Source organism: Protopterus annectens, chromosome 3.part1, assembly GCF_019279795.1.
Source record: "Protopterus annectens isolate FY-2018-M chromosome 3.part1, PAN1.0, whole genome shotgun sequence".
Lineage (NCBI taxonomy): Eukaryota > Metazoa > Chordata > Ceratodontiformes > Protopteridae > Protopterus > Protopterus annectens.
Genome location: NC_056732.1, coordinates 975,619,752 through 975,635,865, shown reverse-complemented (window position 1 = coordinate 975,635,865; position 16,114 = coordinate 975,619,752).

Sequence of the window (16,114 nt, the reverse complement as noted above, 5' to 3'; positions counted from 1 at the left end):
TCTGTTACAAAAGGAATAAAAACGGGGTAGACAGTGAGATAAAATGAGTTTTGTGCAGATACAGATAGAGCAGATACTGACTTCAGACACAGCAGCCATCCAGTAAAGGACAGAATTGTTCATGTGTTGTTCTGCATGTAGGGAAAACAACCTGAAAAGGAATCTGGGTAGGTAATGAAGCAGAAGGTACAACATTTGGGAGAATGCATTCAAATCAAGATGCTTGATAGGTTGTATGAAGAACATCAATGTAATATATTACAGTGATTAATTCACATGCGTTGTTAAGATTTATATGCCAAGGACTATCTAGACTTAAATAATAAAGATAAACAAACATGTGCTAAAAGAGGAATTAAAGGAGCATATTAAAACTATAATGCCTTTAACATGGGTGACAGAATGTAATGTCCCTTGTAAGGTAAATGAAAAAAGGGCAAAGCAGTGAGGAAAGAAGGGAGCATCATTTTAATGTATGATAATAAGAAATGATCCACAATCATGATCAAGTAGGCATAAATATCTGACCTGTACACAGCCATGACTGTAGAACATAGTGGACTGTTGTGACACAGTCCACTAGAACCAGTGCTAGTGTTGTAACATCAATCGACTTGCTATAAATCACTATTCTATGGAATGCACTGAATGCTTGTCAGCAGTACATGAGGAGGAGAAATGTGACACTTCCATTTACATTACTGACATCCGGTCAGTGGAGTCCAGGGTCAGACAGCGATGCATAAAAAATACACTGCTTTTCTGGACTATAGCTCAGAACTCAGAGAATATTTAGGCAGAACTATGTGTGTAAAAAATTGCAGACTCCAGACTGAAATGTCAGGCTAAATAAGGAAATGACAATATACTGCCGAGAAATGCCACAAAACCAAACAATAAACATAAATCAGAAAATGTCATGTCACAGGTGAGCATAGTATACAAGTATATGCTATTCTCATCAGTGCATAATTCCAAAAGTATTGCATCAGCATGCCATTAGCATGTTCCAAGTCAATGAAATGCACTAATTACATGATCAGGTGTTAAACACAATGCACACAGCTGTGTTATGTGCCCACATACTATGTTTATTAATAGGGTGGCATATTCAAAAAGTTTTCTATAACCAGAAGTCTCAAAAACTTTACCTTCTTTAACAATTAACATATCTAACAATGATATGCATTTAAAATCATATTCTGTATTGAGCTTAATAATGGATTATAGCTTGCTGTAAAAAGCCACACCTTTATTTATAATGGTAAAGACCTGTCCCATATGTTTATCAAATCATTATTGGTAAACTGCATTCCACTTTGAAAAAAACATGCAAATGTTCCAATCAAGATAAAATATGAACAAATAGCGGAACAGTTATTGCACCCATAGCTGTTCATTATTTTTGGTGAAACAATTTATGCTAGCACATACTTAAGCAATACTAGCCTCTCTTTAAGTCTGTTTTAAAACTCACTTGAGGAAAATAATACATTTTGTATATATTACAATCATAATATATGAGACACATTGGTTTAGAAATCATATACAAATAATACTAGCAAAATGTTATGTACCATTGCTGTTAAAGATCTTAAACACCTTATTAAATTAGCAAAAGATCATAGGAATACAGTCCATAGCACTATCAAGACCTCAAAAACAAATTCACAAATGGACAGACTTTCTCTATGTCTGTTTCCTGATGCAATATTTTATTATTTTTTGACAGTCTTATCAGTTTTTGGTAAACCATAAATTAGTAGGATCTAGGAATGGTAAATGTTAAGAGTTTATATGCTATTCAAAGTAACACTTGAATCTGATACTTCATATACCTATATATTTGCCGACACAGTTTTCTGTTATTAATTCACAAGATAATGAATTATTTAGATGGCCATTCATCTAATGTAAATAAAGTCACATTTAAAAGTGTAACCACTTCTCTTTATTCACTGATTTAATGACCAAGACCCTATCAACTGGCACGGTTTAAAACATGTTCATATCCATTTTCATATTATGTGAATATCCACCAGCTTTTGTACATGATTATTTATTACATCACAATGACATATTTGTGTTGACATCTCCATCATTAAACAATCAATAAATGCAAAATAAAAACATATACTTCTGGATTCAGTCATGCCTACAATAATGCCTACACTAAGTGTGTACTGTTCTGAGTGAACAGACAACACAGACATAACTCACACCTTCTTCCTCCTAATTTTAGTTTTCCTACTGATATTCTTGCAGCTTTAAATACTGAAAGGGTTACCACAAAGTATAGACTACATGTACACTTAGTGTAATCTTTCTGAGTGACTAGAAAGCACAACAATGTGATATGAATGTTCTTGAATACAGACCATGTACAGTTAGTGTAGGCTATATTGAATCTGGCCCATGATCTTAATTGCAACAAAAAGAGAACAAACAGTTTCCATATTATAGTCTTAATTGCAATTGATTTTTTCAGCTCAACTAAACTGTTGCCTCAGTTACAGATAACCATGTACTACTAAACTGCTTCCAAGCTTTTAACTATATAAAAAACAGTTACATTTCAAATCTAGTTGTCATTTTGCCAGTCTATATGCTTCCCAAGTTAAATAATCATCAACATATCAATGTACTCAAGGCTATATTTTCATGACATTTTGATCAATTTTCCTAGCCTCATTCTAACAACTGCATATTATGAAACATTTCTGGTCAGATTTACTTAAATTCATTCTAGTCTAAGTGATTCCTGCTATTTAGAGTCTGTCATCAGGATGTACCCCCCCTTCATGTACTTTGAACCTGTGATCCTTTGTTGGACAAGTCACTTAACCAGGCAATGCTTTGGAGAAATTAAAAATTTGGGCTAGACTATTCAATGGTCTAGTGGATCAGATGCCTAGCAACTACCTTTGAACCTAATAAGCTATATTCCCAATACTTCTGTGTTTTTCATTTATTGAATATAACTTCCTAGATGCATAAATCATAGCAGTCCTTATTCAGATGCTTTTGCCACTTAACTCCTATCATTAAGGCCTGTTCAGCTTGCTATATCCCCTAAAGTATAGGTATAATATTGCTTTTTTCTGGCTTTTCTTGAGTTTTCCATTTTTTTTTTGTTATGACCTTCTTTGTAACATTGCCCCTTCCATAAAAATCATTATTGAACTTTTCAGTAGATTGAAAAGAGTATTATGTAGATTTATCAGCAAAGCATGGAGTACATAAAATGCTAATGCTACTGTAAACATCTGGATTGAGTGAATTTTTATGGCGTGCCAAACACAAAGAATTTCTACATTTAGAAGATGGCTTTACACTTTGTTAATATTTTCTGATATATAATCTCACTTGATTCCTACAAAACTGGAACAAAACAAATTCCTAAATACATAAAATAAATATACCACCATAAGGGCACCGTTCCTTAATTCCTTGGAACAGTGGGTAACGTTATTTGACTGATTCCAGCTTCCAGTATTTAATCAGGGTTTCAGACAATGTGTGAAGGTCATTCTCCAGACATGATAAATAAACCAGTAAATCATCACCAGATAATGGCAATTTGACTGCCCAACCAATTCAAATCCAGTCAGCATCTGAAGATATTCCCAGATATTTTCTGAGTGGCTGCAGACATAAAGCAAACAGAATGGATTAATGTGGGTACCTCAGACAGGTGCTTCCAGGAAATGCAAAGGATGCTGACAGCCCTGACACAATTTTCATTTTGGCTTTTGAATCTCTCTAGATATTTATCAATAATTATGCAATAGATTCTGGGACACCAAAGACCTCCAGTATAGGATAAGATCTACTGTATGCTTTTTCAGCATCAAGACTATCAATGTCGACCTTTGAGTGCCTTGTATCAGAACAAACAACCTTCTTGTTATCCTCATAAACCTACACTGATTGATTTTGAAGAGAGATGGCATTAATATAGTCATTCATGATACTAATATAGCCATTCAAAGTTATAGAAAGGGTTAAGAATTGATAATGGTTTATAGAAGACCAATATCAGATCATTATCATTTTTATAAATTACTAAAACTGCGGTGGTGGTGCTGCATTGTCGCCTCCCAGTAAGACATTGTCCTGTTCGATTCTCAGCTAGAGCGTCTTCTATGTGGAGACATGCATGAATGGGCATACCTTCGTTGAAGGCTGTGCATCAGGGCCAGCAACTCAGCATGTAAAAATCTACTGCCAATCATTAGCGGACCGGAGTTCCGCTGTGGCGACCCCTAACCAGGAAAAGCCGAAAGGCACAACATCCTTTTTATAAATTACTGTTAATACCACATTTCTCTATAAATCTGGGATAACCTTGTTTTTTAAATATCTTGTTGATCAAATCCACTAATTCTGGTACGAACATGTCTTTAGCTACTAGTCATATGTCCAATGAAAAAGCATTCATCCCAGGTAATTTACTGTCAAACTGCCTCTGGAGAGCCTCATTTACTTTTGTAATATGTCAGGCCACATGAAGAGTTTCAGTCTTCTGTGGGGTGATAATAAATCTAGCCCATTTAAAAAAGGTCTCAATCACCCTCCTAACATTCTTCTGTACAGTCCCACCATTATAGATCTGAGCATAATGTTGCCTAAAACTTGTAAAATCTGTTCTACATCTTATATCATAACTCTCATTTTACTTATACTAAACTTTGGGATGAGCCTGTCTAGTCTTAACTGTCAAGGACAATGCATACTAACTGAAATTTCAAAATATTTCAAATGTAGGTCTCTTCTGGCAAACTCAGCTTTTGATCCAAAATTAATTGGATCACATTCTTATGTCTCACAGCATTACTACTAATCTTTTAGTCAGCCTGATTACTTTGCTTTTATGAGAAAGGCAGTCAGGCTTGGCAGGCAGCAAAACCCTTCTTAACTTTTGACAACTGCATTTTCATATAATCTATTAACTTATTTTCATTACCAGTTTCATGGTACTCCATCGATCCTGAGTGGTATAATTGCTTTCTGTAGTGGTGCTCAGCATCTCCCTACCTGCAACCAGAAACATCACCTGACTTTATTATAATTTATGTAATAGTTTGGATACTTCTAATGCCTTATACTCTCACCTCTCCCCATGTCCTTACTCCCAAAATCTGAGCTGCAGGATCAGAAATGCTTACAAGTAGTAATTAAAACATTTTAATGAAGTAGTCATGCTTAGCTGACATCCAGGCCTTATCCAGTAAGGTAAGCACTATACCTGGGGGAATATGAAGTAATATACTTCATTGAGGTTAGGGTGAAAACCAAATAAGGAGCTAAAAGACCCATGAGTCTATTTTTTATATTTGCCTATTGCTATCACTGAATAAAGTTGAGGCCCACATTACATATCCTTTGCACAACTTATTTCATTCTAATCACTCATTAATAGATCTTCCTTGAATTACATTATTTTAACCACTAGCATTCTTGCATTGGATTGAGTAAACACCAGCTGAAAATATATGATGCCTGGAATCACATTATGAGAACCCCAAACCCCTTAATTATTATTATTCTTTTTTGTCTTCAACTGTTTTTGGACAACTTCTTGATAATGATAACAGTATTCCATTTTATCTTGATCCTAAGTGATGCAGACATATCCTTCTTTGTACCTAATCAATTAATTGTGGGTGTTATAAATTACTGATGTCAATTTCCTATTTTCAGAGACAAAGAACTAACAGGTTGTATATTTTAATCTACACAGATGTCCTAGACTTCTTTATCAGTTTGTTTAATCCATTTATACTCCCACCCCCAAAACAATGATATAGTTTTAATTGTATAGCATGCAGAGATTTACTGTATTATGTTCCCCTTGCTTGGGGTATCCCCCCTCTCAGTGACACACCCTGGTCATGACACAGGCCCCGGAATGCAATCATATCTCATTCTTATTTGTAAGGTGCTGACAGTACTGGCACATAATCAGGCAACAACTGACTTAGACATTCTGTAGTTAATTATTGCCAGTAATTAATTTACGGCACTATATCCAGCAACAAAGCCATAGTTTTAGACTAGCTGATAATCCTTATGAAGTTACTTCACCTTCTCAGAAAACTTTGCTATAAGAAATACCCAAATCTTCAACTTCTTATGTGAAATAAATATCTGGCCATTATATGAAACATTTGAAAGGAACTATAATGAAACCTTGTTTACAATTACCGTAAAAACAAATTCTAAGACCAGCTATTGAAAACATTCAGTTATTTTACTTATTATGTTTTTTTTCCCCAAGTTATTTTTACCTTCCAGTGTTTGAACAACATGCTTTACTTCTTGTGCCTGACTTTGGTACTCCTGTGTCGCAGCAATTATGTCATATTTTAGGGTTAACAATGTACCCCAAACAGGCACCATTTATGCGCTTATGCTTCTTGTCCTACTTAAGTTAAGATAAGAACAGTTGTTGCTAACTTGCTAGTATACATTCTGCAGCTGCATGCCCTTTAAACAGAATTTTAATCCATTGAGGGGGAGCTATGTATTTCTTCTAAAACATGCTAAGTTATAATAAACCATCGTGATACTAAATGTGGTCTCAGCTTTCAATGGGTTAACAGGTCCTTCTTCATTTAATACATCCACTAGACTAACTAACAGGAGTTGCTTCCTCTTCACACAACAAAGCATCATATGTTTCTCCAAGCTACTTTGTCTTTTTGAATCTATAAAGCGGGATATTTAAAAAATGCTTTTCCAAAGCATTTTTATCGACAAATGTCAAAACAGTCAGCTATGTATAACATAGAATGTAATCCCATCTCTGTCTACTGTACAGTGGATTAATATTTATTTTACAAGATGTTTAGAGCAAGTTCTTGATTATTTGATACTTCACATATAGAAAATATTGACTTGTCCAATTTTCTGTTCTTGGGGGCTCCCCTTTTACATATAATTTATTTATTTGTTACTTGGGTGACTGAGCAAGTTCTTCTTTAATCCTTTTGAGCCACGATCCAGGCCACAAGGGGGTTCAAATGGAGTGATTATGAAATCAGCAAGAAAAGGAGAGTAGTATTGCTGGGAATGCATTCATCCTCTAATCTTGGTGAGTACCTTCACGTTGTGAACCCTGTTTTCAAAAAATCTTACCCAGATGATACTGATATACAGACTGCATTGTTTATATTGGAGGTAGGTAAAGAATTAAAAAATATAGCTGGATGCACAGGTCCCAGGATAAAAAAAAAAAGTGTCCAATCCTTGTCTGTTCACTGGTGCCAGGACTGGAAAAAATTGGCAGTGTAGAATCCTGAATACATGAAAACATTCCTGCAATGGAGTTAGGCCAGGCTCAGGGGGAGGATGACCCCCACTTTTGTAGAAGGAAGTAGTGGTCCATAATAATCACAAAAACTGACAGGCCAAAAAAGAATCATAAAGATGACAAAGTGGACTATTGAGGATAAGGAAAAAAATGATATATTGTTACTATTATGCAAGAAGTCCAGAATTTTCACATAGAAGATATTCATAGTCTCATAGGTTCATAGGTGATTACGAGGCTAATAGCAGAAGAACCTTTACAAGCCTAGCCAATAATACCCAGGATATGATAACATTATATCTTAATTCCCCAGGTATGCGATGGGTTAGTATCAGGGTAGTGGGTCTTCGGATGCTGGAGCCCTGATTCATTTTACAGACTGCCTCTGTCCATAAAGAACATAGGCAGTACCCTGGAGTGAATTTATTATTTACCCATCCATTTATCCAAATTCTTTTTGAAGAGAGTGAGGAGTGGCCTTTGTTTTATGAAGATGGGAGTTTATTCCATAGATGAGGTAACCTTTGGGATTTGAATCTGTCTCTCCAGCAAGTTCTGTTAGAGTCACAAATAAGGTTCAGGTTCATGAACACGTAACCCTCATATAATTTTCCTTGTGAATATGTAACATTTTCATCAGGGCTGGATCAGAGAATGCCTTGTAGGTGAGGCATAAGTCCCCTCTCAATAAACAATATGAGATGGAGCAAAGGGACAGGGCCTTTAGTCGGTCAGCATACGACATGTGTCTTATGCTTTGTATTCATTTTTTGTTGAAAAACCTCTGTGGCCCCTCCAATTGGTGTAAATACCTGGTTAGGTGCATGCAGAAGGAAGCATTATACTTGGTTATGGGACTGATGAGAGCTGAGTACAATGGTGCTTTGACTTCCTTTGATCCTGATGCCATGCCTTTACTTATAAGTTCAGCTGGACAGAAGGACTTCCTCACTGCCATATCTATCTGGTAGTCAAAGTTTAGGTTACTATCTAGTCATGTTCAGAGGTCTTTCACTGCTGGGTCTACTTTCAGGGGTGTACTATCAGTATTATAATTTGCAGGATATCTAATTTACTGAAGGTTGTGATTACGCATTTTTAGCATTTAGTCTCAGACCATGGCTTTGGCACCAGTCATTTGTCATTTTTAGGCCTGTTCAGAAAGATTAAGAAATAAATTTGAGGAAAGAGAAATACTTTCACAAGAAAAACTGTCAAAAGCTTCAAATAAAAACTTGCATTCTTTAATATGACAGATCAATGAAAAACATTAAATAGACAAAGAAACTTTGGGCCATCAGGAAAAAGAAGTGACACAGGAAGTGCAAAAATATAAAGAACAAACACTGACATTTTTCAAAGGTATAAAAAAAGAAACATGGGCATGGTTTCAATATTTATGCAAAGGTGAAAGCCAGATTAATCAATGCAAAAAGCAGCTCCAAAGGTATTTGATGAGAAATACAGGCAAAGGGAGGATTAGTGAGGTAGAAGTTAAACAAATGGGAACTTAAGTCACGGATTATTTGTGAAGTGAAAGATTTAGTATAGAAAATCCAGCACAGGTAATGTTGCAGCATGATGGAACAATGAGTCTCCAGATTAAGGAGCAGCAAGTGAAGCTTGGACATGGGAAAGAAAAAGAGATCTGGTATTGTGCAATATTTATGCAAAGCAGAAAGCAAACTAATCAATATAAAAAGCAGCACCAAAGATATTTGATAAGAAATACAGGCAAAGGCACCCCTGTGATGGAAAATTTTACAATACAAAAAAAAAAAAAAATAAGAAAACAAAGGGGGAGTAGAAAAGAGGATTAGTAAGGAAAACATTAAACAAGTAGACACTGAATTTATGGGTTATTTGCAAAGTGAAGGATTTAGTGTAGAAAATTCAACACAGATACTGCCACAACATTATGGAACAATAAGCCCCCAGATTAAGAAGAAATATGTGAAACAGGGAGGCATCTGAAGACTTGCCACATGAAGATACTCTGGTGCCTTTTGTAGGAGACCAGCACAAAAGTTCAGGTGAAGTTGCACAGCAAGAGAAGGACCAGGGAACAGCAGCAACTGTAACACAGTCAATGTTGTGATGTAATTGGTCGATGAGTTCCCATATGAAGGAGCAGCAGATGATGTAGGGTGCATTTGAAGACGGTATTCCACAGGAAGATGTTCTGGAACTTTTTGTAGAATACTCACAAGAAATAGAGAGCAAAGAAGGTGCTCTCAGTCCAGAAAAAAATGATATAAGGGAAGACCTGCTTGATTCAATGTGACAGATAGACATATTAAGATTGATGAAGGAAATAGGCTACAGAAATTAAATAAGACCCAAAATATTAGAAGTTTGGTAAAATAGATGAACACAGTAATTAGGGCTATTAACAGAAACTCTTGTGATATAACAGAAATAAAAAGAATATATTGCTTTGCAGCCAAATTATTAACAGTTAAAGTCTTACCAAAAAACATAGACCAATAAAGAAAAGGTAGGGAAAAATAAAATGCCACCATTGAAGCATTGAACAGAGAAAACTATAAAGCAATTAAGACAAGAAGTACCACTAACAGAAAAATAGAGAACAGTGAAGATATCATCAAAAATACTTAGAAAGACAGATGTGGTCAGTACAACGCACAATACTGAAACAGACCAGAATGTATCATACACTACATTGCAACTAATAAACTAAAACATCAGCACAGGCAGAAAAACTTAGAGAATATACAGATAAATATAAAGGAAAAGCACAAAAGCAATTCACTGATGACCCAAAAATGTTTTATAGAGAACTTGAAAACAAAGCAAAACGAATACTGACAACAAAGCAAAACGAATATAAATACCCCCATACAAAAAAGAATAAATAGACACATTTAGGAGAAATATCCATGAAGACCCCATTGAACATAATAAAGATGCTGAATGGATTGAAAATTTACAATAAACAGTAAGAAGTTCTAACACAGAGGATATGAAATGGGGTGAAGTAATGCCCAGAGAAATTGAAATAAAATAAAGAAAAGCTTCTAAATGGAAAACCCCAGGCCCTGACATAGTACATAACTTTTGGCTAAAAGTATTATATCTTTACAGAATGATTTAGCTCTGAGTAAGAATTACTTATTTGTGCATCCTGAAAGGAAACCAACAGGGAAATGATACTCCTCTTTCTTAAGAGTGAACCTCCAAGCCATCTTAGATAGATAGATTAGTACTAGGCTAACTGCCCTTGTGGCCCATCTTAAGCTTAGCCAATTATCCCCAGTGAGAATCAAACCCAGTACCCTGTGTTTGTAAGGCAAACACCTTAACCATCATGCCAACCTTCCACTCTTTAAAACTATGTGCCAATAACTTGCCTTCCAACAATATAAAAACTATCAATGTTGACAGAATTTACAGTCATTTAGAAAAAAAACTCAATTATGACAAAAAAAGGGTAACATAAGTAAATCATATGGAACAAAGGATCATTTGTTGCTAAATAAAACCATAACAGAGAATTGTAAAAGGGAAATTTAAGTAGGGCATGGATAGATTACAATCAAACATTTGACAGCATCCCACATTCAAGGATAAAGGAATGCTTACAGATGTATAAGATATGCTCATACCTTACATTGATCAATTACACTACAGCGATTATGCAACAGTGGCAAAACACTTTGCAGTTACACCATAACAAAGGGCAAATTACTGTACCAGGGATAAAAATTAAAAGTGGGATATTCCATGGTGATACTTTGTCACCGCTGCTTTTTTTGTCTTGCTGTTATCCCATTAAGCTGTTTACTTAACAGATTAGGCCATGGTTACAATTTGGCTGCTAGAAAACAACCTTGTTTAAAGACTTCTTATCCACTTTTTCTGGATAACTTAAAACTGTATAGCTCATCAGATCAGGTTTTGAAAGCACAACTGTAAGTGGGTAAAACTTTCTCAAACAATATAAGAATGTCATTTGATCTTGATAAATATGCAAAAGCAACATTTAAAGCAGAAAGGCTGAAGCAACAAGGAAATATTTGTCTGGGACAGGAATGCAATAAAAAGGAACTTGAACAAGAGGGAGTGTATAAATATTTGGGACTTGATGAAGGATCAGCAATAAAAATTGAACAGATGTGAATAAAACTTAGCAAGAAATATTTTAGAAGACTAAAATTAATACTGAAAACTGCCCTGACATCTAGGAATAAAGTCTAAGCTATAAACCAATTTGATCTTCCTGTTCTTATACTTTTGGAGTGATTGACAAATCCCAAAAGATATTGGATCAATTGAGCAAGAAAACAAGAAAAATGCTTCATGATTACCAAACGATTTATAAAAATCAGTATATTCCAGGATTATTCCTCATTCTGAAGGAGGTATGGACCTCCTCAAAACTGATTAAATGTATAGATCTGCAGTTGTGTGATTACATACATACATACATACCTACTGTCTTCACCAGATCCAAGCATAGTAAATGTTATAAAACATGAGAAGAACAAGTCTAAGATGACTTCCCTGATTAGTTTAGAAGCATATTGTTGTCAAGCAGGAATGGAAACTAAACCGGAAGTAGACAAAAATCATGCAGCAAATAAATGTATAAAAATATAAGCAGAAGGATCATTTGGGAAGAAATGAAATGTGAAAAAGGCATAACTATTGTGGACAATATAGAGATCACCTTGAACAACCTTATGCTGATCAGGATTTGACAAAGGAATGGTGAAAGAGAGGTGAGTTGAAACCAAAAGATGAAAGTTTAATAATGGCAGCCCAGGATAGTAGATTAAGTATATGTTGGTTTTCAAAGTCCATTGAACATGTGGAAGAAACAGACAAATGCAGGTTCTATATAAGAGAACTAGAAACAGTCGCTCATCTTGTTACTGGGTGTGATACACTCATGGCAGAAGGCCTGTATACTGAAAGGCACAACAATGTGGCATGACTGTTGCATTAGGGATTGTGCAAGCACTGGAAATGTGAACCACAAAGCATTGTAGAAAATGATGTTTATATCACATGGGATCACCCATTACCAACATTTTCAAAAAAATACACGAGAGAAAACCAGATATAGTAATCCAGGGGAAAAAAGACAAAAGTAGCATTGATCATTGAAATTACTACACCCGGTGATTACGGTGTCTTATGTAGAAAGAAGCACAAAGTGATAAAATATCAGGATTTGCAGGGAGAAACGATTGCAATGCGGAAGAAGGATACTCAGACAGTTCCAATAGTAGCAGGAGCAACAGGTCTAATAGAAAAGAATTTACAGTCATATTTAGATATGCTACCAATATAAATAATTTGCATATCTGTCTTGTAATTGTTTGTTTTTCATGAGAAATGTACCCGTGTTTTTTGTGAAAAATGTCTGGAATTCACTTGTTAATATACTGTGATGCAGCTTTTCTCCTCAGGCCTCTGTTGAAGATGTGCTCTGGCAGTTGGACCTTTCCAGTCAACAGAGACAAATACATAATAAATGTAACTTTATATTTTATTTATTTATTTATTTATTTATTTGACATTTGTTAACCAGGATAGTCCAGTTGAACAAAAGCCCTTTTTCAGTGGAGGCCCGGGGAGAAATGCTCCACAGTACAAGTAAGCAAGACAATTTGCAAAATTGAAGATGGATACAGTGAAAATTTTACAATAAAACAGTTAAGCAAATATAGATGAAGCTCCACAGTATGATATAGTTAAGGGGCACTATAACATTGAAAAAAAAAACATAGCAAAGAAATATACAATAAAACATTTGAATGAATTTACATAACACTGTATGAATTAGGGAAGGAGTCAGTTCTGGACACATAGTGGATAAATCCGAAGATGACTTTTGACTAACACCAAAGATTGGAACAATGCTCATTTCATGAACTTTTATCATACTCTGACTTCTTGTCATGGTATTAAAAACCCAAAAGACTTGGAGAAATTAAAAACATGGGAAGATTAAAAGAACATGTATGTGGCCAACTGATTGTACTCAATCAACTTGCATATTTTTGGGAGGTATGAGAAAATCACAGAACTTAGAAAAAAACATGCAGATACAGTAACAGCATACAAAACTCCACAGAGATAGTCACTCAAAACCAGAACTACGCTCTGGAGCTCTGGGGCAGAGCTTTTACCATTAAGGTACCTAACTGCTGTCTTGCACTACTCTTTCCTTTGAGTCAACTTCCAGCAGATATCCTTTACATCAGTATGGCTGCTAACATCTTCAGATATGTAATGATTGATATAATGGAGGCATGAGGTCTAATTGCTTAAATGGTCATGCAGTATTAGTTGTGAGAAGTTTGAAGTACTGATGCATGTGCATTTATCGCATCCCCATTTTGTAGAGTAATGCAGTTTTAAATGGATGTCATGTTTAGATAAGTAAATTGTCAAGGAAGGTAAGACTTTGAAAATCTGTCTTGGGAAAACCTGTTAATTGCCTGCTGTCCACATCAAAGTGTTACCTTTGTCACATGGTTAAAATGTTTTCAAACGCCAGTTTATGGTAGTGAAATTCTGAACAATAATAAATATGTATAGAATGGTAGTGAGCTGGAGAATCTTGGTCCTCTCCTGATCTGACAGCTAGTCTATTGTGAAGTAAATGAAAAACAAAGGGGTATACACTCATGTACCCCTTGCAGAGAGGTGATATGTGTTTGCCAGTGGGCCCTAGATGGGGTGTCACTCTCAGCCATTAATATTCTAAGATAATTTAATTCACTGGTAGAGTTTCTTAGCTATTCCTTCAGTTCTCTCCCAGAGGTGAAGATTCAGGAACTTTATCCAATCACGGTCTTTCAGGAGTGAAACCTGGACAGCACCTTGTATGTGATTCAGGAGAATGTGATCCTCCCTTTCTGCTTACAAACCCAGGCAGATGGAGGTGGGAGTGGATATGATGCTGCTCCAATGGCAGGAGAGGTTACCGTACAATTTACTATCATTCCCTCTGATTGGGTACCCAATTACCAAATTCAAAAGCATAAATCACCTAGAGTGGCTGAGAAGGGTACAGTCCAAGACACTCAGGTCTCCTGCAGTATAGAAAATGTTTCAGGCATAGATAAAGGAAGTCCCCTTAGTTGGGGAGGCAACAGGTTTCACTTTTGGGTATGGCTACTAGTTTAGATCTTCTGATTTCCCTAGACCACCTGAGCAAAGTGGCACAACTGATGTGACAGAAGAAATTAAAAATCATTACAAGTAAAAATATACTCTACGTGGAAGATGTTCTCTGTATGGGTGAAGATATATCCTAAGCTGATTTAAATGGCCAGCATGCAATCATTTCTGTCTTACCTCAGGAATCTGCATAATTTGGGCCTCAGTTATTCCAAATTCAGGTTACACTTGGCTGCAGTTTCTACTCCTCGTGATCTTCTGAAAGACAGAATAGTTCCCAATCCCCAGATGGTCAAGCACTTTCTCAAAAAGATTCTGCATCTCCATTATCCTTAGATGGCCTGACACCTCCTGTAGATTTAGTTTCATGTCCGACAGGCTTGCATATACAGATTCTAATCCTGCAGGTTCTGAAACGTTGACGCTCATCACTTGGAAGGTGATTTTTCTTGGTGCAACCACCTATACACGCAAAATCCTCCCATCTCAGACCCTTTCTTGTAGAGCACCATATATAATCTTTCACAAGGGCAAATTGCCCCTTAGGACTGATCTATGTTTCCTTACAAAAGTGGTGTCAGAAAATATCCTTAAAGCAGGGCATTTTCTATTCCATATAGGGAGTTTTAGCTGGGTGGTGTTTTATTGAAAGGAGAAACTCTATCAGTGGGACAGCAAGAAAGGTTACATTAGAAGAAAGGAGTAAGGGAGCTGACAGCAGGTGTCAAGCATATTAAGGAGGTAAAGCAGATGGCCAGGGTGGCTTGCCAATACATTTTTATAAGCAGGTATATATGAGTCTCAGTATATTGCTAATGGGATTTTTTAATAAAGTCACAGGTGCATCTAGATTGTTAGATCCCATGAGTAAGGCTAATTGGGGTAGTGGGAGAAGGTATATATGAACAGAATTAAGGCTTTATATAGGCACCCAGAGAAAAAAAAATTCTGTTAAAGTAGAGCTAGGTAAGGGTATGCAACAGGGGTGCCCTTTATCCCTGATGTTTTTACAGTCATGGAGAAATTGACACAGAGAGTTAAGTGCTTGCTGAGAGAAAACAGCAATCATGGCAACAGTGTTAACATGTTTGCAGATGACTGTATGACTTTGTTGGAGGATTTAAGTGAGATGTTGCCTGTAGCTTTAGAATTTTTTAACTTGTTTGGAGAAGAGTTAGGGCTTTGCATTTAACTGAAGAAATCACTGGTTATTATGCTGGAGGAGGGACTCAGTAGAAGGATGATGCTGGCCAGCCATCATACCTCCCCAACGGGTCTATATTAGAACATCGAATGTTTCATAGTTCGAATCACTAAAGGTCGACCCTTAATGATCGCACTATGAAAACATCGAATGTTCATAAAAAAAAATTAAAAAAAAAAAGTAGGCAGGGGGGCAAGCCTCCCTGCACCCCCACACCCCCCACTACTTAAATACACCAACTCCGAGACTGCACTACATTGAAGTAAACGGAAATCTCCCCTTACGGAGATTTCCGTTTACCTGTTTGATGTTCTGCACTTTCGCTATTCTCGTGTCAATGTCAGATTTGACATTGTCGGCTTTCGAGAATATAATATAGACCCCTGTCAACAGTACTGAATTCTTTGGTATTTACCGGTTTTCAGGGCAAAATAACAGGG